General features: G+C 37.3%; 1 pseudogene; it reads left to right on the top strand.

Moving 5' to 3' along the window:
- Positions 1-24,971, top strand: part of LOC124959464 (myotubularin-related protein 13-like) — a 59,241-nt pseudogene extending 34,270 nt beyond the window's left edge.
- The last annotated feature ends 1,782 nt before the right edge of the window (positions 24,972-26,753 follow it).

Consider the following 26,753-nt stretch of genomic DNA (forward strand, 5'->3'; position numbering starts at 1 on the left):
ATTCAAATCGTTTTTGGTAGTAACTCTGTTTCATCCTTCTCTAGGTATGCTGAAATTCAGCTCTGATGTGGGTCATCTAGAGGTAGTCCAGACCACACCAGGTAAAAATATGTGCAAATGAGAAACCTTGAAAGTAGAGCAGCCACCATAAATGACCTTTTCAAGAGAGAAATTTGTAAAAGAAGTTGAAAGTTGGTATATGGTGGAAAGTAACCAGGAACTGCTGAGATAACTTTGATCTTATGTTTATACTGATAATGAACCATGAATCTGGTTCTTCAGGACAGACATAATTACCTCAGTCTAAGCCCAATAGACATGTCTTTTTAAAAATCATTAAGTATAGTATTTTATTGATTTCTATGAGTCATTATAGTAACTTAGTAAATCCGAAGGGGTGTGTGGGAACCTTCAAGTTTGTAGCCAGTGTGTCAGGGATAACTACAAATGGTGGTCTTAGGAACCACCACTTGTATTTAAAGCCAGGGTAACTTTGGCGGAGCACTGTGTCTTCAACTCTTGAGGTCTGGGCAAACTCTAGGAGATCAACGTCAGAACTGAATTTCAGTTCAGTCAAGAAAGTTTGAAATATAATATTACAAAATAAAGCTCGAACAGGGTAGTATCAATATAAAAATGACATTTCAGCTTTTACATGTGTAAAAGCTACAATTGTTTAACGTGGAAAATGGAAGTCAAAATTGAAGGAAGTTCAAAGAAATTATGAAATGTTCAAGGCTTTTATACTCTCATTCTTATATACAAATTAAAGGATACTATTTTTTCCCCTAAGACTTTTACTCTCTTGTTTTCCTTTGGATTCCTGGGAACTGATAGTGAATTATATAGGAACGCTGAAAGCCAGTTGTTAAATCTCTAATACCATTAAAAAGGCTGTGGTGGCAAAAGGGGGGCAAATTCACTGATGCTATAATGCAGGGTACTCTTCACTTTGTCTCTCTTCCCTTTTTTCCTTTTCTCTTCTTCCTTTCCCTCTTCCTCCTTCTTAAGTTCTCCCTTTCTTTTCTTTCTTCTTTTCCTCTGCCATCTTTTCCCCTCCGTCCCTTCCTCCCTTCCTCTCTCTCTTTCTCTCTCTCTCTTTCAAGTCAGTTTACCAGTTCACCCTAGCTCATGCTTCTTACTGTACATCTTGCTCCTTGGACTCCATGTTGATAAGAAACACAGGAACATATAGGTTCAGTTCTGTGGATGGACAACTTGAGAAAAGAGGGCGACCAATGCTCTTAGGCATGAACATTTTACCAAGAGGAAACAAGCTAGAATTCAGTGGACAAATTCACTCATTTATTTGTATAGACTTCCCTGAATCTCAGTACAAAGATTCCTTGTTTAAAACAGCAGTGTGGTAGAACTTTCACCAAGCATGAATAAGACTTTGTATTTAACACCAGCACTGTGAAATAAAGAGATAAATAAATTCCAAGTTAGTTCTAAAACTAATATCAATGTGTAAAAATATATTAAACAGAAACATTAATTGTAATTTTAAAAGATTACAATATATTCTACTCAATTCACATTAACAGTCTTTTCTATGCACTGTTCACTTCATCAAACTTCAAACTTACTGGAACTTATAGCCTACACTAAGAAATACATATATTATGAGGACAATATTTTATAGCAAAACAAATACTATTACATGTGGAAATAGTGAATGTGGAATCTCATCACCTGATTTCATTATCATGTGTTTGTGAAGAAAAACATTATGGGTTTGTTAAACAGTTTGCAATTCAAATCTGTCTTCTGTTGATATTCTCAGACTAAAAATTGCATTATTAAGTGAATTTGTGAGCATACTATCTGAATCCATAGTGTTAAAACTTAATTCTTAATCATTTATTGGGTTTAATGCAAAGTTGCTAAAAATGGAGAAGTAAAAGTTATTTCGATAGTGTTGATATTCTCTTCAAGAGAAGTCTTGGAAGCAGGACATGGTGGCATGTTCCTGTAAAACTAGTGACTCAGGAGGTGGAGGCAGGGGGATCCAAGTTCAAGGCAATTTAGCAAGATTCTCAGCAACTTAGCAAGATCCTCTCTCAAAATAAAATAATAAAATAGAATTTTAAAATGCACTGGGTTATAGCTCAGTGTTAAAGCACACTTGGATTCATTCTGCAGTTTGAGAGAGAGAGAGAGAGAGAGAGAGAGGGTCATGGGGAATGTTAATTGAAAACTGAATGAACAGTTAACATGTAGTAAATGTGTAGCTTGTTTAACTTCTCTGAAGACAGCCCTGAAAGACTGAGTCATTGCTGGTGTTTGATTCCAGTGCTATGCTGGTCCTTCACATTTTCTTTTCCTCTTTTCCTGCCTCCATTTCCTTTTACCTCACTTCTGCATTCTTGAAATCATACACTGAAATAAAATATTAGCATATAAACTTCAGTCTTGGTCAGTTTTTTGAGAACCAAACAAGAAATCTTGACCTAACAGAATAGAGACAATTTTTTTAATGTTTAATTTTAACTCAGTTAAGTAAAGTATTATTTAAAAGTCAATTTTACAAATAAATATATTAAGGACAATTTTTTAAGAACTAGAAAAGAAAGATAAGGAAAGTTAACACTTTTACAGTATTAAAAGCAAGTGTGCTATCTGTATATCCATGTTGTGAATGTTACTGTCTGAAATTTTAATGTGCACTATATATTTATGTGAGAGAGAGAGAACTAATAACACACACAGGAGAATATTATGCTTAGGATGAAACAAAAATAGTAGTCGTGGTGGGGGCTTACAAAACTGAGAAAGAAATAAAGGCATCCTCTGATAGCTTTCTCTACGAGCTGGCTTAACACTCTAGCTAGACCATGGCGTTCTCTTGTAGAACAAAAACAATCTCACAGTTCCACAACATCAGAAATTGCCCCTCTGTGATTTCAATAGAGAAAGATAAATTCACTCTCCTGAACATGACAACTCTAGGTCAGAGCACAGGAAAAAAAAAAAAAAACCTGACAATACCTAGAGATGCATTATTCACAATTTCTGTTTCCTTTATGACTAGGAAGTGCCTGGCAAAATGCCAGCTTTGTTCCAGTGCCTTTAAAAAACCCTCAACACCATTTGCCAGGCAAGTCAGTGATCTCAGATGGAGCCTTCCTGCAGAGCAGCAAGTAGGACGAAGTTTCTCTTCTGGTTTTCAACTCAGTCTCCATATTTTGAGGTGTGTGTGTGTGTGTGTGTGTGTGTGTGTGTGTGCACGCAAGCGTGTGCGTGAGAGAGAGAGAGAGAGAGAATAATTGCACAAAGATCAATTTGAAAAATGATTAAAATAGAGATATTTTAGGTTCCTGGGTATAATTTAGCCTCAGAAAATATACTCTTTTTCAAAAAGAAATTAGAACATTTTGAAAATTAAATCAAGCTGTGAAATCAAATGCAAAACCAAAAGTGTTATTGGAAACTATTTCCCCCAGACATATGAAGTTCTGTAGCAGTTTGCTCAAACCTTCTTTGTCTCTGACCTTAGCCAAGCAGAGGGAGAGAAAAATAATGCAAATTTTACTTCTTTATTTTCTGTGATAACAGTTTAATCATCTTAACACACAAGTTTTCATCCTCTGTGTTGGATTAAAGTTTCCCAAATGGACTGGACTGGCAGAGAATAAAGCTGATTTACACAGTCTTGGGAAGTCCCAAAAAATGAAATTGCAAGATTTTCTTTAAAAGAAATGAAAAATGGCCTTGAGGAGTCAAGATGGCAGATTAGAGGCAGTTGGCCCCTGCCTGATTCTCCACATGATGTTATGAATACAACTGCAGAGTAACTGTGTATTTAGTGAGTGACTTAGAGTGCTGAAGTTCCATAGTGGACAGTCAGAGACTTGGAGAATTACAGAGACTTTGGATCATGAAACAGAGGGTGAAAAAAGTGTCCCAGCACCTGTTCAACATGGCAGCACTGTGGAGGATGGGGGTAGAGGTGAAAGAGCAGAGTCCCAGTGAGCGCTATCGGTAGGGGAGTCAGCATCTTGCAGAAATATAGTTTAAGGAAACAACAGATCTGGGTTCTTTAGAGCAAATACTCTGGCAAAGTTCTCTGCACTTGCCAGGATATTGTCATGGCATTGCAATAGGGAGACTTCTTGAGAAGACATTGTCTGAGTATACTGCTCTGGGAGTAAAGGTCCTTGAATTTCCCTGTCCCTGGACCCCAGTAGCAATATTACTACACTGAATAAGTGGGTGACTTGAAACTTGAGAGTCAGTTTGGCACTGGAGAAACTCTTCACAAAACCACTGAGAATTATATGCCAAAGGGAACAGGACACTTCTCCCTTAAAATCAGTGATTCTGTAACCCAGATGCAGGAGTCCTGAGGAGCAAACAGTCATGTGTGATTTTTGTGCGGGAGCTGGGTTTCAGAACACCAGAGTAATGGGTGGTAGATTTCTTGGGGTCCCACAATCTCTGTTCCACAGCAGAGACATGACTCCACAGCCCTCCCCACACTTGGAGTGCACAGAACAAAAGGTATTGAATTCTCTGACATGTCATAAAGGCCCATTCTGCCCTGCCCTGGGAGAGTGCAGCCCAAATAACTGAAGACAGTGTTTGCTTGCAGAGATTTCTGTTTCACACTAACTTATTTTGGCATGCAGGGCAGCCCCATGTACTGCAGGTGACCCTGATCACAAATAAGTCCCACTGATTGCTTGCAAAGCACACTAAAGGAAAGAGGAGGATGTTGAGTAACACTTTACTTCCTCTAAGGAGCACATAACCTAAGAAGACTCAGAAAGAAGCTCTGAGCAGCATAGACTCCAATCATCCACATGACCTCAACCATCTCCACATAGAGGAAAACATAATTTTGAGGGGAAATTACTTTCTATAACTACCTTTTGTTATTGCTGTTTATCATTTGCATATTTTTTTCTCTTTTTCTCCATTATTTAAATTTTTCTCCCACTTTTGCCTTTTTTTACCTTTCCACTGCTTCTCTTGACTTTTCAGTTTTTCTCCTCTTAAATTTTAACCTTTCTTTTTCTTTCTTTTTTCCACTTTTCTTCCTTCATAATTTTTAAAATTTTTATATTTTTTAACTTTTGAATTTATTTTATTTTTGCCCCTTTCTGTTCAGTTGTTCTGTTGTAATTTTGGGTTGCTTTTTTTTTTTCCTGTGTGATTGCTAGGGATTGAGCCCCGCACTTCAAGCACATTGGGTGGACACTCCTCCAGGGCGCTACACTCCCAACCAAACTTAAGGCAAAAACACTGCACTTCAGATAAAACTGAGTCCCACTCAAATGGGTCAGATACTTCAACTCAGACAATAGGGGAGATAAAAGAACCCAGGCATCATTGCAGCCCTAAGTACTTATGGCTGGAGGACTGAAATCTTATTCTGGGAATCCACACCAAAAGCAATAGTAGAAATAACATGATAGTTGGAGACATTGCATCTAGGGACCTCAGCATAAGTCAATCCCACACCCTGTCAGCACAATGCTGAAAAGACTGCAGGAGTAACCGCAAACAGCGCACTCCCATATATTCTGCTTTCTATACTACACCTGCCTGATCTACAAGAGTCATCTCACTCTCGTGAGACCTTCAGAAAAGTGGACCCCTCAGGCTGTCACACAACACATATTGTGTCCAAACCCTCTAAGTACAGCCTAAAAGCCACAAGGAAACCACACTATGAAGTCGAATTTGAATTAAGCTCAGCAATACACAACATAAGTGAGAGAGTTTAATCAATATTTTCATGGTCTCAATATGAAAATTAAATAAGCATGTGTATAAAAAATACTTAGTAAATTTGTATTGCTGCCCACTAATATTAATAGTAATTGAATTTTCCTTTACATGTTTTTACAAGCTAGCACTTGATGATTATACCCCCTAGAACTAGAAAATGAAAGATTTTTTTTTTACATTGTTCTTCTATGGAAGAAATCAAGATTTGGTATAAATAATGAATCAGATACCTTGATATTTTTTCCATTATTTTTTAAGTCAGAAGAACTTTTTTGTTAATTTCCCCTAACAGAATAAGTGACTCAATACATGTTGTTCATGTACTATTTTTCATTAAAGATTTCAAAGTGCCCTTATTGCTATTATATCATCTTGATAAAAATTTTATCATCCTTTCTTCACAAATTCTGTCTTGGAAGTTGGCAGATAATTGAAGCCAGATAAATTAAATGACTTCTCCAAGGTCAAGATCAATCTTCCACTGTAGCCTCCTAAGTACTCTGCTTCTCTAATACCAAAGCATGCATAGAACTTCAAGATGTACAGAAAGGTTATGTAATGGTGGGTAGTAAAATCAAACCTAGACATCCCCTGCTAATGTTTTCTCATTGCTGGCCCATCTACAGTCCACAACTTTTCTGGCTCATGCACATGTACATCATGACACCCCTACCTCCATTGTCATCACTGTTTAGGAAACATCCAACATATTCCACGTACTTGGTGCTTCCACTCATTACCAGCATAGCAATACAAGTCTGCCCTATCCTTCCTGCTGTGCATACCACATCCCTTTGGACCATAAGAGCACCTAATCCCCCTTGTGACACCCAAAACAGAAGGGCTTCCCAACCCTGCCTCTTTGTGCAACACACCCAAGGTCACTGATTACAAATAAAGAAGTTTTAGGCTTTTATGGTGGTTATACAACTGGACCAAACCAACATAACCTGCCAAAGAAATCCTAAGACACATCTTCTTGAGAAAGCCATTTGCTATAAAAAGGTGATGGAAACAACTGATTCATCACAGTATAAGCCTCATTTCACAAGTAAAGCTATACACAGGCTGAAAGTGAAATAGAAAAGATAATTTACACAAATGTAAAGCAAAAATGAGCAGGAGTACCTATACTAAATGGACCTACGAGACAGTCACAGTACATTTCATCCAACATATTTTTTCCATCAGCATATGAAACATTCTCTGGAATAGACCAGATATAATGCCACCAATCAAGCTTTAACAAACTCAAGTATGCAAAATCATGATATGTATATTATCTGACCACAGTAGCATAAAACTAGAAATTGACAACCGAAAAAAAAAAAAAAAAAAAAAAAAACTCTGGAGGTTATACAAATACACAGAGTGAGCAACATGCTATTGAGTGAACAATGTGTTATTGAAGAAAGCAAAACAGAAATTTAAAAAATTTCTTGGCAGAAATGAAAGTGAAAAAAATATGCCAGCATCTTTGGGATACAGCAGAATTGATACCAAGAGGTAAATTTATAGTAACGAGCACCTGTATCAATGAAATAGATTTAAAATGAACAGCCTAAAGATACATCCTAAGAACCTAGAAGAAACAAGATTATATCAAACACCAATTTTCAGAAAAAAATAAATAGAAAAAAATCAAATCAGAAATAAGTTAAATAGGAACTAAAAAATTCCAAAGACTACTGAAACAAAGAGCTGGTTTTCTGAAAAGATAAACAAATTGACACACTTAGCTAGACTAACCAAGAAAACAGAAAAGCAGACATAGATAAATAAAATTAGAGAAGAAAACATGGCATAACAATTGATACCACAGAAATGCAAAGGATCATTAGGGAGGACTATGATAAGTCCATGTGAAAAATTTGAAAAACCTAGAAGAAATAAATAAGTTCTTGGGCAAACAGAACTAGTGAAAAGTGAACCAAGATATATAGAAAATCTGAACAGAGTGATAAACCTGTATAAGTAACAGATTAGTAGTTATTAGAACAGAATAGTAATGAAGTTAAAACAGTAATAAAAGTGTCTCAACAAATAAAAAGCACATATGGCTCTACTGATAAATTCTAACAAAATTTTAAAGATTTAACATTAAATTTTTCTTAAACTATTCCAAAAAATTTAAAGGGAGTAGAGGTCCGTTTTTTCAAATCCTCCCTAAGGTCTCCTCAGAGAAGGTCAATAATTAGTACATTTTCCTCATGATAAAGCATTCTTATCGAAATGACCAATATTTCCCCATGATAAGCACCACTTAGATGCAATAGTAATAAACTCAAATTTCTTTAATTAAAGGAGTATTTCTCATGGTCCTTGATTGAAGAGAATTTGCAATCTGCTACAAATTTTTCAAGTACTCCCTGTTCTACACATAGTAAAATTTTCAATGTGTTGGAAACTAATTAACTTACATATCATAAACATAAGCTTTTGAAATCAATTGAAAAAAGAAATGTCACATTTTCCAATAGAACAATGGGAAGTAGCAAGGATTTTAAATATGTAGATATTCTATATTTGTTTGTTTTTTTAAAATATTTTCTACTCAGACCATGCTCAAATCAAGGAACATACAGCTGAAGAAATTCTATATCCCACAAGGCCATGGAATGTTAGACCTCATTAATCCTTTAGTCCTCCATATTACCTAACATATTGCCTACCACATACAAGACTATTAATATTAGTTAAATTAAAAATTGATGCATAGAAATTAGATTACCACATACAGTAAATTGTCAATCTTTCTTGTGTCAGAATTCCAGTAGCATAGTGATCATTCCATATGTCTGTGGGGATGCCATTTTGCCTCCCTGTGCATCTTTTCATTGATTATCATTGTACTGCTCACTCTCTCTGGATACTTCAAAAGTTCCAGTATGCTATACAAGTCCAGTTGTTATTATAACTTAAAATGTGTAATTAGCCTCTTTCAAAGGCACTATTTTAACCTGACTGCTTTTTTTCAGGAATAGCTGAAATCTACCATGAATCCTCATTTTTGTTGAGTGGGAAAGCTGATTTCCACAGACAGCACAGAAGGGTAGTACAATGAATGACCGTTCAAATAGATCATCAAATCAAAAGGAAAATGTGGTCTAACGATTACCTTCTCATTCAGGAACTGAAGTCCTAAAATATCCTTGTGAGTAATCCAATGCACTAATGCATGGAAAGAAAAGAAATCTTGATATTTATAACTGAATTGCAGAGCAAAAGCATAGCACTAATCTTTAGGGCATCACAAACTATAAAAATGAAAGTTTGGGACCTGTTTCAAGTGACTAAAACTAATGTCTGTCAGGTAACAAAGTCACACTTTGTTGCTATTAATGAAACAAACATGAGTCAACTTGGCAACTACCAATAGTTTCAAATTCCATTTAAGCCCCTGAAATAGAGTTAAGTAGAACTTTAAATGTGTCCCCCAAATCTTCAAATTTCATATTTAACAAGCTCTGCTGCAGGCTTGGTTACATTTGAGGTATCTCTGCTAGGTGTGCTAATAGCTATTATTTTGCTGCAAAGGCAGAAGAGAGCCTTGCAAGCGGTCAGTAAGTGGGAAAAGGGTCTGAGAGCATCTTGATCTCAGTTTGTGCAGTCAATCTGCCTGGCACCCAGTGGGATCCCAGAGACAACTTGGGCAGCACTTGCTAGGACCCAACATCAGCCTGGTCCACGACTCCATCCCCAGCACGGCAACCACTGACCACCTGGTACTCCTGGTTTGGCAATCAGAAGGGCCCTCTGACTCCTCAATCCCAGTCTCCTAGCCATCCCCTAGGCACCAACCCAGACCAGTGCTTGCAGGCAGCTACATGGCTGGTCCATAGCTCTCAATGCCTGGTCCTGATTTGCCCAATACAGAACAGTTTTCCATGACAGGAGCACAGATTCCAGCACTCAGCTGTCAGGACCTCTGAGGAGAGAGGTTCCTGACTGAGAAGTCAAAAGGGCAGAAGCAACAGAGATACAATTTAGAGACTAAATTAGAGACCAGGAACTGTGCGGCCCCCAAGTGAGGGAAGAGACTAAGAGGAGGCTCCTATGTCACATGAGTGGGCCCCAAAAGACAGTCCCAGGGTGCAGTCTTCCAGAGGGACTGGCAATTGTTGTAGCCCGCCTCCAGAAGGCCCTCCTCCAAGGCTAATCCTCCCACCTTAGTAACTGTCATCCCGAGGGTGGAGTTACCAGCAAACTCCAGACAAGTATCAGAAGAGGAGGGAAGCAGAGAAGGTATAGAACTCCAACAAAAGCAATTGTTCATTTTCCTTCAAGAGTCTTCCCCCCCCCCTATTTTTCATGTTTTTATTTCCTGTTCTCACATCCCCAACATCTTTGAAAACAAATGCTTTTAATGCATTAAGCAACTGAGGACTGGAAAGTTTGAATAGTATATTAGTTTTGTTGTAGATTATCTTCTTTTTCACTTCTTTTTTTTTTTTTTTTTTGACTCACTGTGTTTTCTTCTTATTTATGTGTTTCCTTGGTCTCTCTTTCTCTCTTTTCTCCTGCTAACCAACTTATTTTGATTCCTCTTTCCACACTTCCTATGATCTAGTACCTCTATATTTTCACCTTTTACCTCGTTAATATCATATCCTACACCCTTCTCCCTTTCTCTCTTTGTCCACCATTAGAAATTATAGACCTTATTGCAAACCTATTTTTATGTTGTAGATAATAATTGAACACATCATCTCTGTTTACTGTGACAAACTGTTAACATCATAATAGGGGTTATTTGGTTGGAGGCTGCATATTGTTTGCATTGGGTGCTGTTAATACTGATCTCCACCTTAAAGGCAAGGTATTGGAAAACTGCAGGGACATTATAAATTTGTAGGGTGGAAACTATAGTACATCAGATCTGCACTGCGAAAGGGGAAGACACACAGAAACATGAAAAAAACATGGGAAGAAAGTGCCCCAAACAAACCAAGATGCCACATTAATAGAATCCATTGACAGCAAGGTAGAAGAAATATCAGAAAAGGAGTTCAGAATGTACATAATTAAAATGATCTGAAAGTAAGGTTGATATAAGAGAGCAAATGTAGGCAATAATTATGACATCAATAAACAGTTAAAAGAGTAAATGTAAGAAGCAAACTTTACTTCAATAAAGAGACAGGTTTTCTAAAAAAAAAAAAAGAAACAGAAATTATTTTTTTTTAATTTATTTTTATTGTAAACAAATGAGATACATGTTGTTTCTGTTTGTACATGGAGTAACGGCATACCATTTGCGGATTCATACATTCACATAGGGTAATGATGTTTGAATCATTCTGTTATTTTTTTCCTTCCACCCATCCCTCCCACCCCTCTTTTCCCTCTATACAGTCCCTCCTTCCTCCATTCTTGCACCCCTCCCACCCCCCCCATTATGTGTCATCATCTGCTTATCAGTGAGATCATTTATCCTTTGGATTTTTGAGATTGGCTTATCTCACTTAGCATAATGTTCTCCAATTTCATCCATTTGCCTGCAAATGCCATAATTTTATTATTCTTTATAGCTGAGTAATATTCCATTGTGTATATATACCACAGTTTCTTTATCCATTCATGAATTGAAGAACATCTAGGTTGGTTCCACAGTCTGGCTATTGTGAATTGAGCAGCTATGAACATTGATGTGGCTGTATCTCTGTAGTATGCTGATTTTAAGTCCTTGGGTATAGACCAAGGAGTGGGATAGCTGGGTCAAATGGTGTTTCCATTCCAAGTTGTCTAAGGAATCTCCACACTGCTTTCCAGAGTGACTGCACTAATTTGTAGCCCCACCAGCAATGTATGAGTGTACCTTTTCCCCACATCCTCTCCAACACCTATTGTTCCTTGTATTCTTGATAATCACCATTCTAATTGGGGTGAGATGGAATCTTAGGGTAGTTTTGATTTGCATTTCTCTCATTACTATAGATGGTGAACATTTTTCATATGTTTGTTGATTGCTTGTAGATCTTCTTCTGTGAAGTGTCTGTTCATATTCTTAGCACATTTGTTAATTGTGTTATTTGTATTCTTCATGTAGAGGTTTTTGAATTCTTTATATATTCTGAAATTAGTGCTCTATCTGAAGTATGATTGGCAAAGATTTTCTCCCACTCTGTAGGCTCTCTTCGCATTGCTGAAACTTTCCTTTGCTGAGAAAAAGCTATTAGTTTGAATCTATCCCAGTTGTTAATTCTTGCTTTTATTTCTTGTGCTATGGGAGTCCTGTTAAGGAAGTCTGAACCTAAGCCAACAAGTTGAAGATTTGCACCTACATTTTCTTCTATAAGATGCAGGGTCTCTGGTCTGATTTCAAGGTCCTTGATCCATTGTGAGTTGATTTTTGTGCAGGGTGAAAGATAGGGGTTTAGTTTCATTCTGTTGCATATGGATTTCCAGTTTTCCCAGCACCATTTGTTGAAGATGCTATCTTTTCTCCATTGCATATTTTTGCACCTTTGTCTAATATGACATATTGTATTTATTTGGGTTTGTGTCTGAGTCCTCTATTCTGTACCATTGATCTACCTGTCAATTTTGGTGCCAATAGAATGCCATTTTTGTTACTATTGCTTTGTAGTATAGTTGAAGTTCTGGTATGTGATACCCCCTGTTTCATTCTTCTTGCTATGAATTACTTTAGCTGTTCTGGGTTTCTTATTCTTCCAGATGAATTTCATGATTGCTTGCTCTATTTCTGTAAGGTACAGCATTGGGATTTTAATTGGAATTGCATTGAATCTGTATAGCACTTTTGGTAGTATGGCCATTTTGACAATATTAATTCTGCCTATCCAAGAACATGGGAGGTCTTTCCATCTTCTAAGGTCTTCCACAATTTGTTTCTTCAAAGTTTTGTAGTTTTCATGGTAGAGATATTCTACCCTTTGGTTACATTGATTCCCAAGTATTTTATTTTTTATTGAGACAATTGCCAATGGAGTTGTTTTCCTCATTTCCCTTTCAGCTGTTTCGTTGCTTGCGTATAAAAATTCTTTAGATTCATGCGTGTTGATTTTATAACCTGCTATTTTGCTGAATTCATTGATGATGTCTAGAAGTTTTCTGGAGGATGTTTTTGGATCCTCTAAATATGGAATAATGTCATCAGCAAATAGTGACAGCTTAAGTTCCTCTTTTCCTATTCATATCCCTTTAATTTATTTAGTCTGCCTAATTGCCCTGGCTAGAGTTTCGAGGACAATGTTGAGTAGAAGTGGTGAAAGAGGACATCCCTGTCTTGTTCCCATTTTTAAAGGGAATGGTTTCAGGTTTTCTCCATTAAGAATGATGTTGGCCATGGGCTTAGCATAAATAGCCTTTACAATATTCAGGTATGTTCCTACTTTCCTTATTTTTTCTAGTGTTTTGAGCATGAAGGGGTGTTGTATTTTGTCAAACACTTTTTCTGCATCAATTGAAATAACCATATGATTCTTATCTTTAAGTCTATTGACATGATGGATTACCTTTATTGATTTACGAATGTTAAACCATCCTTGCATTCCAGAGATGAACCCTACTGGTTCGTGGTGCACAATTTTCTTAATATGTTTTCGGATACGGTTTGCCAATATTGTGTTAAGGATCTTTGTATCTGTATTTATCAAGGATATTGGTCTAAAATTTTCTTTCCTTGATGTGTCTTTTCCTTGTTTGGGTATGAGGGTGATATTAGCTTCATAGAATGAGTTTGATAGGGTACCCTCCATTTCTATTTCCTGGAATACTTTGAGAAGTATTGGAATGAGTTCTCCTTTGAAGGTCTTATAGAACTTGGCTGAGAATCCATCTGGTCCTGGGCTTTTCTTGGAATGTAGGCTTTTGATGTCTTCTTCTATTTCATTGCTTGATATCAATCTGTTTAAATTGTGTATGGCCTCATGGTTCATCTTGGGAGGAGCATATGTCTCTAGAAATTGTCAATGTCTTTGGTAGTTTCTATTTTGTTGGAATACAGATTTTCAAAGTAGCTTCCCATTATGTTCTGTATCTCAGTGGTGTCTGTCGTGATATTTCCTTTTTCATCACGAATTTTAGTAATTTGAGTTTTCCTCTCTCCTTCTCTTTGTTAGTGTTGCTAAGGGTTTGTCTATTTTGTTTACTTTCTCAAAGAACCAACTTTTGTTTTGTCAATTTTTTGAATAGTTTCTTTTGTTTCAATTTCATTGATTTCAGCTCTGATTTAATTATTTCCTGTCTTCTACTACTTTTGCTGTTATTCTGTTCTTCTTTTTCTAGGGCTTTGAGCTATAATGTTAGGTCATTTAGTTGTTGACTTCTCATTCTTTTCTGGAATGTGCTCCATGCAATGAATTTTCGTCTTAGTACCATTTTCATAGTGTCCGAGAGATTTTGATATGTTGTATCATTGTTCTCATTGACCTCTAAGAATTTTTTTATCTCCTCCCTGATGTTTTCTGTGATCCATATTTCATTCAATAATATATTATTTAGTCTCCAGGTGTTGGAGTAATTTCTGTTTTTTATTTTATTCTGTCATTGATTTCTATTCTCAGTCCATTATGATCTGATAGAACACAAGGCAGTATCTCTATTTTTTTGCATTTCCTAAGGGCTGCTTTGTGGCATAGCATATGGTCTATTTTCGAGAAGGTTCCATGTGCTGCTGAGAAGAAAGTGAATTTGCTCGTTGATGGATGGAATATTCTACACATGTCTATTAAGTCTAGGTTACTGATTATGTTATCAAGTTCTATGGTTTCTTTGTTTAGTTTTTGTTTGGAAGATCTATCTAGTGGTGACAGCGGTGTGTTAAAGTCACCCAGAAGTATTGTGTTGTGGTCTATTTGATTCCTGAAATTGAGAAGGATTTGTTGATGTACATGGATGCACCACTGTTTGGGGCATAAATATTTACTATCGTTATGTCTTCCTGATTCATGGTTCCTATAAGAAGTATGGAATGTCCTTCTTTAATCCTTCTGACCTACTTTGGCTCAAAATCCAGTTTATCTGTATGAGGATGGAAACCCGTGCTTTTTTACTGAGTCCATGTGCGTGGTAGGTTTTTTCCCATCCTTTCACATTTAGTCTGTGGATGTCTTTTTCAATGAGATGAGTCTCTTGCAGGCAGCATATTGTTGGGTCTTTCTTTTAAATCCATTCTGCCAGTGTATGTCTTTTGATTGATGAGTTTGGGCCATTAACATTCAGGGTTATTATTCAGATATAATTTGTATTCCCAGGTATTTGACTTATTTTTGGTTTTTAACTTGGCTTGGTTTCTCCTATGAGTGGTTTTTCTCTAAGGTAGTTCCTCCCTTTGCTGACCTCTATTGTTGTTTTTCATTTCCTCCTCATGGAATATTTTGTTGAGAACATTCTGTAGTGCAGGCTTTCTATTTGTAAATTCTTTTAACTTTTGTTTATCATGGAAGGATTTACTTCGTCTTCAAATATGAAGTTAAGTTTTGCTGGGTATAGGATTCTTGGTTGCAACCATGTTCTTTCAGAGCTTGAAATATGTTGTTCCAGGCCCTTCTAGCTTTTAGAGTCTGGGTTGAAAGTCGGCTGCTATCTGTATTGGTCTCCCCTATATGTAATCTGATGCGTTTCTCTCACGGCTTTCAAAATCCTATTTTTATTTGAATGTTAGGCATTTTCATTATAATGTCCCTTGGTGGACTTGTTGTGATTTTGTGCATTTGTGTTCTGTAAGCCTCTTGTATTTGATTTCCATTTCATTCTTCAGGTTTGGGAAATTTTCTGATATTATTTCATTGAATAGGTTGCTCATTCCTTTGGTTGTATCTCTGTGCCTTCCTCAATACCAATAATTCTTAAATTTCGTCTTTTTATGATGTCCCATAGTTCTTTGAGATTCTGTTCATGATTTCTTACCATCTTCTCTGTTTGGGCAACTTTATTTTCAAGATTAAATATTTTGTCTTCATTGTCTGAGGTTCTGTTCCAAGTGGTCTAGTCTTTTGGTGGTGCTTTCCAAGGTAGTTTTTATTTGGTTTATTGTTTCCTTCATTTCAAGGATTCCCATTTGGTTTTTTGAGAATATCTATCTCTTTGTTGAAATGATCTTTTGCTTCCTGTATTTGCTCTTTCAGGTAATTGGTATTATCATTCATTGCCTGCATTTGCTATCTTATCTCATCCTTTTCTTCACGAATCATCTTAATCATGTATAATCTGAAGTCCTTTTCTGACATTTCTTCTAACATACTGTCATTGGATTCTATTAATATAGAATCTAGATTTGTTTGGATCCTTTTCTTCCCTTGTTTTTTCATGTTGTTCATGTATCTTCCCTCTAGCAGTGCAGATCTGGGGTATTGCAGATTTCCCCCTATAGGCTTATAGTGGCCCTACAGGTTTCCAAAACCCTTTCTTTAAGGGGACATCAATATTAGCCATGCCCAATTCAGACACTATGCAATCCTAGACCAAATTGCCCCTATGGGGACACTAACAAAATTGTCATAATAAACAGAATGAGTTCAAATATATCTTCAGTAAAACAAACAGATTTGCAATAAGGTCTGCAGTTTCAAATGGAGGACAAAGAAGATGCAGAGGGATGTAGAATGTGGCTGTGAATGGGATAAGAAAAGAATATACAGAAGTTCTAGATAACAGAAAGGGTAAGAGTATAATCAAAATAAATTGGATGTTAGCATGGAAAAAAAGGGAGAAAGAGACTCTGAGGGAACAGGTAAATAAAAGGAAAAGAAAGCAAGAAAAGTAAAGAAATAAAAACTTAAACTTTTTCAATAAGGAGAAAAATGAAAAATACAGTATAACAATCATATAGTAATGAAACCTCCCAGAGTTCAGTAGCTTGATGCATGAGAGGTACCTGACAATGAGCTTTAAGCCTCCAGCAGGCGTCTCAGGATGGGTTTTGCCCCACCTAAAGATGGGAGCTATGGCTTCCAGGATTATCCAGATGGCTGCTCTGGCTTCGAAATGTGTTGGCAATTGGGGAGCTGCAGCTCAGGGTGTTGCTGTGGGTAGCAGGAGATCCTGGAGGCGGGATGCAGTTGGTCAGGCAGGGGTCCTGGAGGTTGGGTGTGTTTGGTGTGGTCGTGGGATCCTGGAGGCCGGTTGCAATCAGTTGGTCTGGGGTCCACTGATAGGGCGCAGTCAGTTGGCCTGGGGTTCCTGGCGGCAGGGAGCAGTCGGTCGATGTGAGGGCCCCAGAGGCAGGGAGTGAATGGTTGGTCTGAGGGATCCTGGAGATGGGGCTCAGTCAGTTTCGGCAGGGGTCCTATGGGGCCTGGCTGTTGTCTCAAAATGGTGGCAGCCACAGGTAATCAAACCTGCAGGTACTGTAACAGTGAACTTCCAGGCAACAGCAGGCAGCTGGTGCTCCACTGGCAGTTGGCGATCAGTTTGCTGACTGTTGTCAGATGACTGGAGGAGAACCTCGTGAATTGGGTGATGGTTAGGTATAAGGCAGGCGATAGACAGGTGAGAGGCAGGCAAATGGCGGATGATAAGTGCCTGACAATGAGCAATCTGCACTCAAGGAAGGCGCCGACGTGCTGGCAGATTGCAGGTGATCACAGCAGACAAATGGGGTAAACATCAGGGAATCAATAAGCAGCAAAAACTGCCTTACCAAAAGGAGATATCCTCTGCTTGAAACCGGAGTTACGAGCGACAAGGAACGCAGCCTCCTTCTAGCCCACCATCTTGGATCTCTAAAACAGAATTCTTGGATGAAGGAAACAATAAACCAAATTAAAAACTCAATAGCAGGTATGACCAGCAGACTAGATCACTTGGAAGACAGAACCTCAAACAATGCAGACAAAATATTTAATCTTGAAAATAAAGTTGACCACACAGAGAAGATGGTAAGAAATCAAAAAAAGACTTCCAAGAATTATGGGATAACATCGAAAAAGACCAAATTTAAGTATTATCGGGACAGAGGAAGGCACAGAGATACAAACCAAAGGAATGAACAATCTAGTCAATGAAATAATATCAGAAAATTTCCCAAGCATGATGATGAAATTGAAAGTCAAATACAGGAGGATTATTGGACTCCAAATGTACTAAATTATAACAAATCCACACCAAGGCACATTGAGAAACCCTTAGTCACCCTAATGAAGAGAAGGAGAGAGAAAAACTCAAATTACTAAAATTACTGATGAAAAAGGAATTTAACAGTAGACACTATTGAAATACAAAAGATAATTAGAAACTATTTTGAAAATCTATACTCCAACAAAATAGAAAATCTCAAAGACATCCACAAATTTCTAGAGACATACCATCCATCCAAAGTGAATCAGGATGACATACCAAAATTTAAGGTGACCAATTTCAAGCAATGGAAAAGAAGATGCCATCAAAGTCTACCAACCAAGAAAAAGCTGGGACCAGACATATTCTCAGCTGAGTTCTACAAGACCTTTAAAGAAGAACTATACCAATACTCCTAAAAGTATTCCATGAAATAAGAAAGGAAGAAACCCTTCAAAACTCATTCTATGAAGCTAGTATCACCCTAATACAAAAATCAGACCAAAGACACATCAAGGAAAAAAAACTTCAGATCAATATCCTGATGAACATAAATGCAAAAATTCTTTTTTTTAAATTGTTCATTTATTATTTTTTTATTTTTTACAAACTGCATTTTAATTCATTATACACAAATGGAATACATCATTTCATTTCTATGGTTGTACACAATGTAGATCATACCATTCGTGTAATCATGTATGTATGTAGGGTAATAATAATGTCTGTCTCATTTCACCATTTTTCATATCCTGCCTCATTTCCTTCTACATAATCTAAAGTTCCTCCATTCTTCTCTCACTCTACACATCCCCACCCCCATTATATAACATCATCCACTTATCAGGGAAAATATCCCACCTTTGGTTTTTTGGACTGGTTTTTTTTTTTTTTTTTTGGTTTTTTATTTCACTTAGCATGATATTTCCAATTTCAAACCATTTATTTGCAAATGTCATAATATTATTTTTCTTTATGGTTGGATAATATTCCATTGTGTATATATACAACAGTTTATTTATCCAGTCATTGTTAAAGGGCATCTAGATTGGTTCCACAATCTAGCTATTGTGAATTGAACTGCTATAAACATTAATGTGGCTGCATCACTGTAGTATGCTGATTTTAAGTCCTTTGGGTATAGGCCAAGGAGTGGGATAACGGGGTCAAAGATGGTTCCATTCCAAGTTTTCTGAGGATTCTCCACTCTCTTTCCAGAGTGGCTACCAATTTGTAACTCCACCAGTAATCTAAAAGTGTACCTTTTCCCCACGTCAATGTCAACATCTATTATTGTTTATGTTCTTGATAATACCCATTCTAATTGAAGTGAGATGAAATCTTAGAATTGTTTTAATTTGCATTCTCTAATTATGAGAGATGTTGAACATTTTTTTCATATATTTATTAATCTCCTCTATGTCTTCTTCTGTAAAGTGTCTGTCCAGGTCCTGACCCATTTATTGATTGGGTTCTTTGTATTTTTGTGTAAAGTTTTGTAAGTTCTTTATAAATTTAGTAGATAAGTGCTCTATCTGAAGTGCATGTGGAAAAGATTTTCTCCCACTCTGTAAGCTCTCTTTTCACATTATTGATTGTATCCCATGCTGAGAAAATCTTTTTAGTTTGAATCCATCCCATTTATTGATTCTTGCTTTGATTTCTTGTACTTTGGGAGTCTTGTTACAAAATTATGGCAAATCACATACAAAACCATATTAAAAGATAGTGCACCATGATCAAGTGGGGTTATCCCAGGAATGCAAGTTTGGTCCAACATCTGGAAATTAATAAATGTATTTTATCACATCAATAGACTTAAAGATAAGAATCATATGATCATTTCAATTGATTCAGAAAAAGGATATGATAAAATACAACACCTTTTCATGTTCAAAACACTAGAAAAAAAGTAGGGGTACTGGGAACATATCTCAACATTATAAAAGCTATCTATGTTAAACCAAGGCCAACATCATTCTAAGTGGAGAAAAATTAAAAGCATTCCCTCTAAAAACTAGAACAAGACAGGCATGCCTTCTTTCACCACTTCTGTTTAATGTAGTCCCTAAAACTCTAGTCAGAGCAATTAGACAGATGAAAGAAAATAAAGGGATATGAATAGGAAAAGAAGACTCAAAGTCTCACTATTTGTCATGACATGATTCTATATTTAGATGATCTAAAAAATTCCACCAGAAAATTTCTAAAACTAATAAATGAATTCAGCAAAGTAGCAATTAAATAAAATCAACCCTCAAAAATCTAATGCATTTCTATTCATAAGTGATGAATCCTTTAAAAGAGAAATTAGAAAAACTATGTCATTCACAATAGCCTCAAAAACAAAAACAAAAAAACTGGGAATCAATCTAACAAAAGAGGTGAAAGACCTCTACATGAAACTACAGAACACTAAAGAAAGAAATTGAAGAAACCTTAGAAGATGGAAAGATCTCCCATGTTCTTGGATAGGCAGAATTAATATTGTCAAAATGGCCATACTACCAAAAGTGCTATAAAGATTCAATGCAATTCCAATTAAAATCCCAATGATATACCTCACAGAAATAGAGCAAGCAATCATGAAATTCATCTGGAAGAATAAGAAACCAGAATAGCTAAAGCAATCCTTAGCAGGAAGAGTGAAGCAGGAGACATCACAATACCAGACCTTCAACTATACTAAAGAGCAATAGTAACAAAAAAAGAATGGTATTGACACCAAAATAGGTAGACCAGTGGTGCAGAATAGAAGACACAGAGACAAACCCACATAAATACTGTTATCTCATACTAGACAAAGGTGCCAAAAACATACAATCAAGAAAAGATTGCCTCTGCAACAAATGGGCTAGGAAAACTGAAAATTCATATGCAGCAAAATGAAATTAAACTCCTATCTCTCACCTTGTGCAAAACTCAATTACAAATATATCAAGGACCTAGGAATTAGATCAGAGACTCTGCATCCAACAGAGAAAAGTAGGCTTAAAATCTTTATCATGTTAGCTGAGGTCCAGATTTTCTTAACAAGACTCCCAAAATACAAGAAATAAAAGCAGGAAATCAATAAATGGGATAAATTCAAACTAAAAACTTTTTCTCAGCAAAGGAAATAATCAACAATGTAAAGAGAGAGCCTACAGAGTGGGAGAAAATCTTTACCATACACATTTCAGATAGAGCACTAATCTCCAGAATTTATAAAGAACTCAAAAATCTTAACACCAAAATACAAAGAACCCAATCAATAAATGCATAAGAACTGGAGCAGACACTTCACAGAAGAAGAAATATAATCTATCAAACAATACATGAAAAAATGTTCAACATCTCTACTAATTAGAGAAATGAAACACAAAACTACCCTAAGATTTCATCTCACTCTAACTAGAATGGCTATTATGAAGAATACAAGCAACAACAGGTGTTGGCAAAGATGTGGGAGAAAAGGGTATACACACACTTGCTGGTGGTATTGCATATAGGTGCAGCCACTCTGGAAAGCAGTATGGAGATTTCTCAGAAAACTTGGAATGGACCCACCATTTGACCAGCTATCTCATCCCTTGGCCTATACCCAAAGGACTTAAAATCAGCATACTACAGTGATGCAGTTACATCAATGTTTATAGCAGCTCAATTCATAATAGTTAGATTGTGGAACCAACCTAGATGCCTTTCAATAGATGAATGGATAAAGAAACTGTAGTATATAGACACAATGGAATATTACTACCTTAAAGAAGAATGAAATTATGACATTTACAGGTAAATGGATGGAGTTGGAGAATATCATGCTAAGTGAGTTTAGCCAATCCCAATAAACCAAAGGCAGAATGATTTCTCTGATAAGTGGATGCTGATACATAATGGGGCGGTTAAGGGAAGAATGGAGGAACTATGGATAGTGCAGAGGGGAGTGATGGAAGGTCAGGGGGCAGAGGGTGGAAAAGATGGTAGAATGAGACAAACATCATTACCCTATATACATGTATGATTGCATGAAAGGTGTGAGTCTGCCTTGTGCACAACCAGAGAAATGAAAATTTGTACGTCACTCATGTACAATTAATGGAAATGCATTCTTCAGTCATGTATAACTAAATAGAAGAATTTTTTTCAAAACTAGAATAAAATAAAAATAAATACATATGTAGGTATATATTACATATGTATTTATATATTTTGATTATGTATATTAGGTATGCATATATGCCCATATATTTCTTGATCTTATATATATTTCTTTTTCACACATAGTAGATATCTATGCACATTTCATAAGTTATATATGTGAACAGGATGTATTCGCTGTGCCGGAGCTCCTCACCTCCTCTTTAGAATCTTCCAGTAGCATAGAACAAGAAAAGTACTTGCAAGCCTTACTGAATGCAGTTTCTGTCCATCAGAAACTCAGAGGCAACACACCCTTACATTCAGGCCGGCACTTGCCTTGTCTCCAGGTGTATGGGCAAGTCTTCGCTCCAGCACTCGCTTGATCAGCTCTCCAACATCCTTCATTGATGTTGGTGCCCGGCTGGCAGGCAAGGATCATTCAGGCCTCCTTCAGTAACAGCACCTTCCTACAAAACCAGCTCTTGAAACGCCAAGCAGCCCTTTATATATTTGGTGAAAAGTCACAACTAAGGAGCTTCAAGGTAGAATTTGCTTTAAATTGTGAGTTTGTTCCTGTTGAATTTCATGAAATCCGACAAGTGAAAGCCAGTTTTAAAAAGCTGATGAGAGCTTGTATCCCAAGCACCATTCCTACTGACACAGAAGTGACCTTCCTGAAGGCTCTGGGTGACTCTGAGTGTTCCCACAGCTTCACAGAATAATGCAGCTGGCTGTGGTAATATCAGAAGTACTTGAGAATGGTTCCTCAGTTTTGGTCTGTTTGGAAGAAGGCTGGGACAATCACTGCCCAAGTGACATCCCTGGTGCAGTTACTCAGCGATCCCTTTTATAGGACACTTGAAGGCTTCCGGATGCTGGTTGAAAAAGAGTGGCTGTCTTTTGGTCATAAATTCAGTCAGCGGAGCAGCTTGACCCTCAGCAGTCAGGGTAGTGGTTTTGCTCCAGTCTTTTTACAATTCTTAGACTGTGGTACACCAGGTTCACAACCAGTATCCAACTGAGTTTGAATTCAATCTCTATTACTTAAAGTTTCTTGGCCTTCCACTATGTATCTAATCGTTTTAAGACATTTCTCCTGGATTCTGACTATGAACGATTAGAGCACGGAACTTTATTTGATGATAAAGGAGACAAGCATGCCAAAAAAGGAATTTGTATTTGGGAGTGTATTGATAGAATGCACAAGAGGAGTCCCATTTTCTTTAACTATTTATATTCACCAGTGGAAATAGAGGCCTTGAAGCCCAGTGTAACATCTCCAGCCTCAAGAAGTGGGACTACTACACAGAGGAGACCCTGTCCACAGGGCCTTCGTACGACTGGATGATGCTGACCCCCAAGCACTTCCCCTCTGAAGAGTCTGATCTGACTGGAGGAGCTGGGCCCCAGAGCCAAAGGAGAACAGTGTGGCCATGCTATGATGATGTCAGCATTGCTCAGCCCGATGCTCTCACCAGACTTTTTAGTGAAATTGAAAAATTGGAGCATAAATGAATCAAAACCCCTGAGAAATGGCAGCAGCTGTGGGAAAAAGTAACCATGGACCTTAAGGAAGATCCAAGAACAGACCGGCCCCCAAAGATACCCATCAGGGTCCCCAGGAATTGTGTCTACCAACCTACCTTCCTATCAAAAGAGGCCTGTGTTGCACCTCCCAGACAGTAGCATGGGTGAAGAGCAGAACTCCAGCATCTCCCCCTCCAATGGCGTGGAGCGAAGGGCAGCCACACTCTACAGCCATACACCTCCAAGAACGATGAGAACAGGTCCTTTGAGGAACACTGTACAAAAGAGGGGCTTTACTGAAAGGTTGGAAACCACGTTGGTTCGTTTTGGATGTAACAAAACATCAGCTGCGATACTATGACTCGGGTGAGGACACGAGCTGTAAAGGCCACATTGACCTGGCAGAAGTAGAAATGGTCATCCCTGCTGGCCTCAGCATGGGAGCCCCAAAGCACACGAGCGACAAGGCTTTCTTTGATCTCAAGACCAGCAAACGTGTGTATAATTTCTGTGCCCAGGATGGACAGAGTGCCCAGCAATGGATGGACAGGATCCAGAGCTGTATCTCTGATGCCTGATGCCTGTGGTCAACCCAAGGAGAAGAAGTAGAGGGACTCCTGCTGCCAGATAGAAAAAAAAGCATGACTCTGAAGAGCAGACAGCGAGTCATCCCAGGGCGTGGCCTTCTCCTGCTGGTCTTACCCAGGCCCCTCTTGCAGCAGTTGCTACATCCACTTAACCTGAATGGGTGTGTCACACAGCCTGGTCAAGAGCACCAGGTCCTTCCTGTGTCTTGCACTGAATTGTTCTAACAGGGTCTTAGTGGTTAGGGATCAGAAGAATTCTCCTGAACCTGCTCTCATCCATCCTGTAGGCAAAATGGCCACCCCCTACTTGAGTCCTTCATGAAGGTCCTTTTTGTTCTGTAGGTCATAATTTCCTTGGAGAACTCTATAACAAGCAAAAATCAAAACCCTACAAAGATCATCTTACATCCTGTATAGAGTAGGTTTCCCAACCGGGCACCTACTCTTATAGCCTGACCTTGGAGATGCTCAGTTCTCTGGTGCTACCAAAAGGTGCTTCCTTGGTCCCTGCTCTGCCTTTGAGGTTTCCAGTGGGAGACATTATTGATCAGGAAGAGGCAAAGAAGGAGCTCACAGGATTATCCTGATGGAAAGAGCTTGCCCAGGAAATGATGCAGTGATGACCAGGCCAGTGCAGGAAAAGACTGCTTCCAAACATGAATCCTCTAGACCAGAGGCTCCAGCGATGCAGGGCCTGTGTTCTCGTGTGTTCTTCTGCTCCCTGACAGCTTCTTACACAAAATAACATGCAGAAAGCTGCATGCACTAACCCACAGACACTTGCACTAAGCTCCTAATCAAGTGAAGATGTTGGAAAGATGGCAGCCAGCTGCTTGGAGCCACACACCCATGACAAGCACATGCTGTAGCAGGGCTGGACACCCACACAGCACTTCCGCACATGAGAAGTAAGAACTGCCCTTAGATTCTCCTTACTTTGGATAACCTGTGTTTGTTCAGCCTGAGGCCCAAGGATCCTGTTTGCTCTCGGTGAGCAGGAACGCCTCTCCCTGCCTCAGCCACTCCTGCCCTAGGTGGCTCCATCACTGCATTTGTTTTGAAATGTTAATATGTTAAATACCAAACTAATATTTCAAAAATATGTATATATGATTTCTATCTCCTTGTTTTTCAGATAGCCTGCTTATAATTTAATATAAAATTAACTAAACTGATTGATTCATAAGATTTTAGTAAAGAAAGGTTCCCTTTTTAAGAAATAAAGAGCTACTTTGTAGGTTAAAATAAGTCAGATTTTCAAATTTAAAATTGCCTATATAGTAGGACATAGAAATGTGTTAATATATAAGAAATTGGGGAATAAGAAGAATGAAGGACTTTTCTATCATACTCATTTTATAAATTTGCCACCTGTGAAAATGGTTTTGCACATTATTTGTACTTTTCTTTGTATATGAAATAATGTTTTGTACTTTGTAAAATATGGAGCCCATTGTACTTCCAGCAATTTGAGACTGTACACAGTGCTTTCTTTGTAACTGGATTATTTTAACTTTCATGAAGGCATTACATGCCTTATGTTCACTAACCACCTTGAATTAAATTTATTTCTTAAGAAACAGAAAAAAAAAAAAGTTATATATGTGCATGTAAAATATGTGTGTAACAGTAACTCACTATTTTTTACATGCATAAAGTAGTCATTCAGCTGATATTTTGATATTTGGTGATTATTGACTTAATTTTACCTTCAGATTTTTCCTTTCATATCAGTAGCATGTGCAAAGATGAGTGTGAGTGTTTGATCTGAGGAAACATAGCTGTCAAGGTCATTGTGTCCTCTTAGGATTTTGGTCTGAGACTTTACAGTAAATTCCATAACAAATGACCACATGTATGATTTTATTTCTGGATTTTGCAAAAGAAAAACAGAAAACCCTGAGATAATGGTATGAATTTTCCTGGCAATAGAGAAATAAAATTTTATGTATCAATAGTCCCTTTGACGGAAGTTCAGTGATGTAGATTTTCCCATTAGAAGTTTCATTTAAATAAAATCTAAGAAGTGCATTGGAAGTAAAAAAAAAAAAAAAAGACATTGTAACTACTAGTAAGTTACTAAAATGATGTTTCAACATTTTTCACTGTCAAATTTTGGATTGGAACTTTAGAGAAATCCTTGATTGTATATATTGGTTGTTTATAGCAAGTACTTGATATCCAACACTTGGCACTCACTGTGTTTGATAAACATTTATGTCATTAAGGATTGTCAAGAGATTAGTTTCAATCTCCAAATATTTACTTGAGTTAGATGGTGCATTATCTTAAATCATGTATAAAGAATAAGCATAAGATGCCAATTTATTGGGGAAATATGATATGAAAGAAGAAAGAGAATTACAAGGGCTTGAGCAGAAATCAAAAGACATTAAATAAAATCTCCTTTCACTATTGACCTTGACTGAGTGACAGGCTCTCAATTTTCTCATCTACTAGGAAAAAAAAAAAAAGTTGAACTGAGTTTAAGCCCTGTATCTACTAGCTGTATATTCTCAGGCAATCTATGTAGTATATCTGAGTCTCACTTTTAAAAAAATATGTAAAATTGAGATAAGAGATAAAGTTGTGGTGAAAATGAGACTTTTATGTGAAACTATTATGTGATCAATAATAAAAAAATTATTACATGGAACTTTATTGTGTTGCTAGAACATATAATCAGTTTTCTTTTTCCAATAAGTCTTCTTTAACTTCATGGCTGTTTGAAGGCCATGGCACCCTTCTGGGACAGTTAAG

This window comes from Sciurus carolinensis, chromosome 11 (assembly GCF_902686445.1).
Source record: "Sciurus carolinensis chromosome 11, mSciCar1.2, whole genome shotgun sequence".
Taxonomy (NCBI): Eukaryota; Metazoa; Chordata; class Mammalia; order Rodentia; family Sciuridae; genus Sciurus; species Sciurus carolinensis.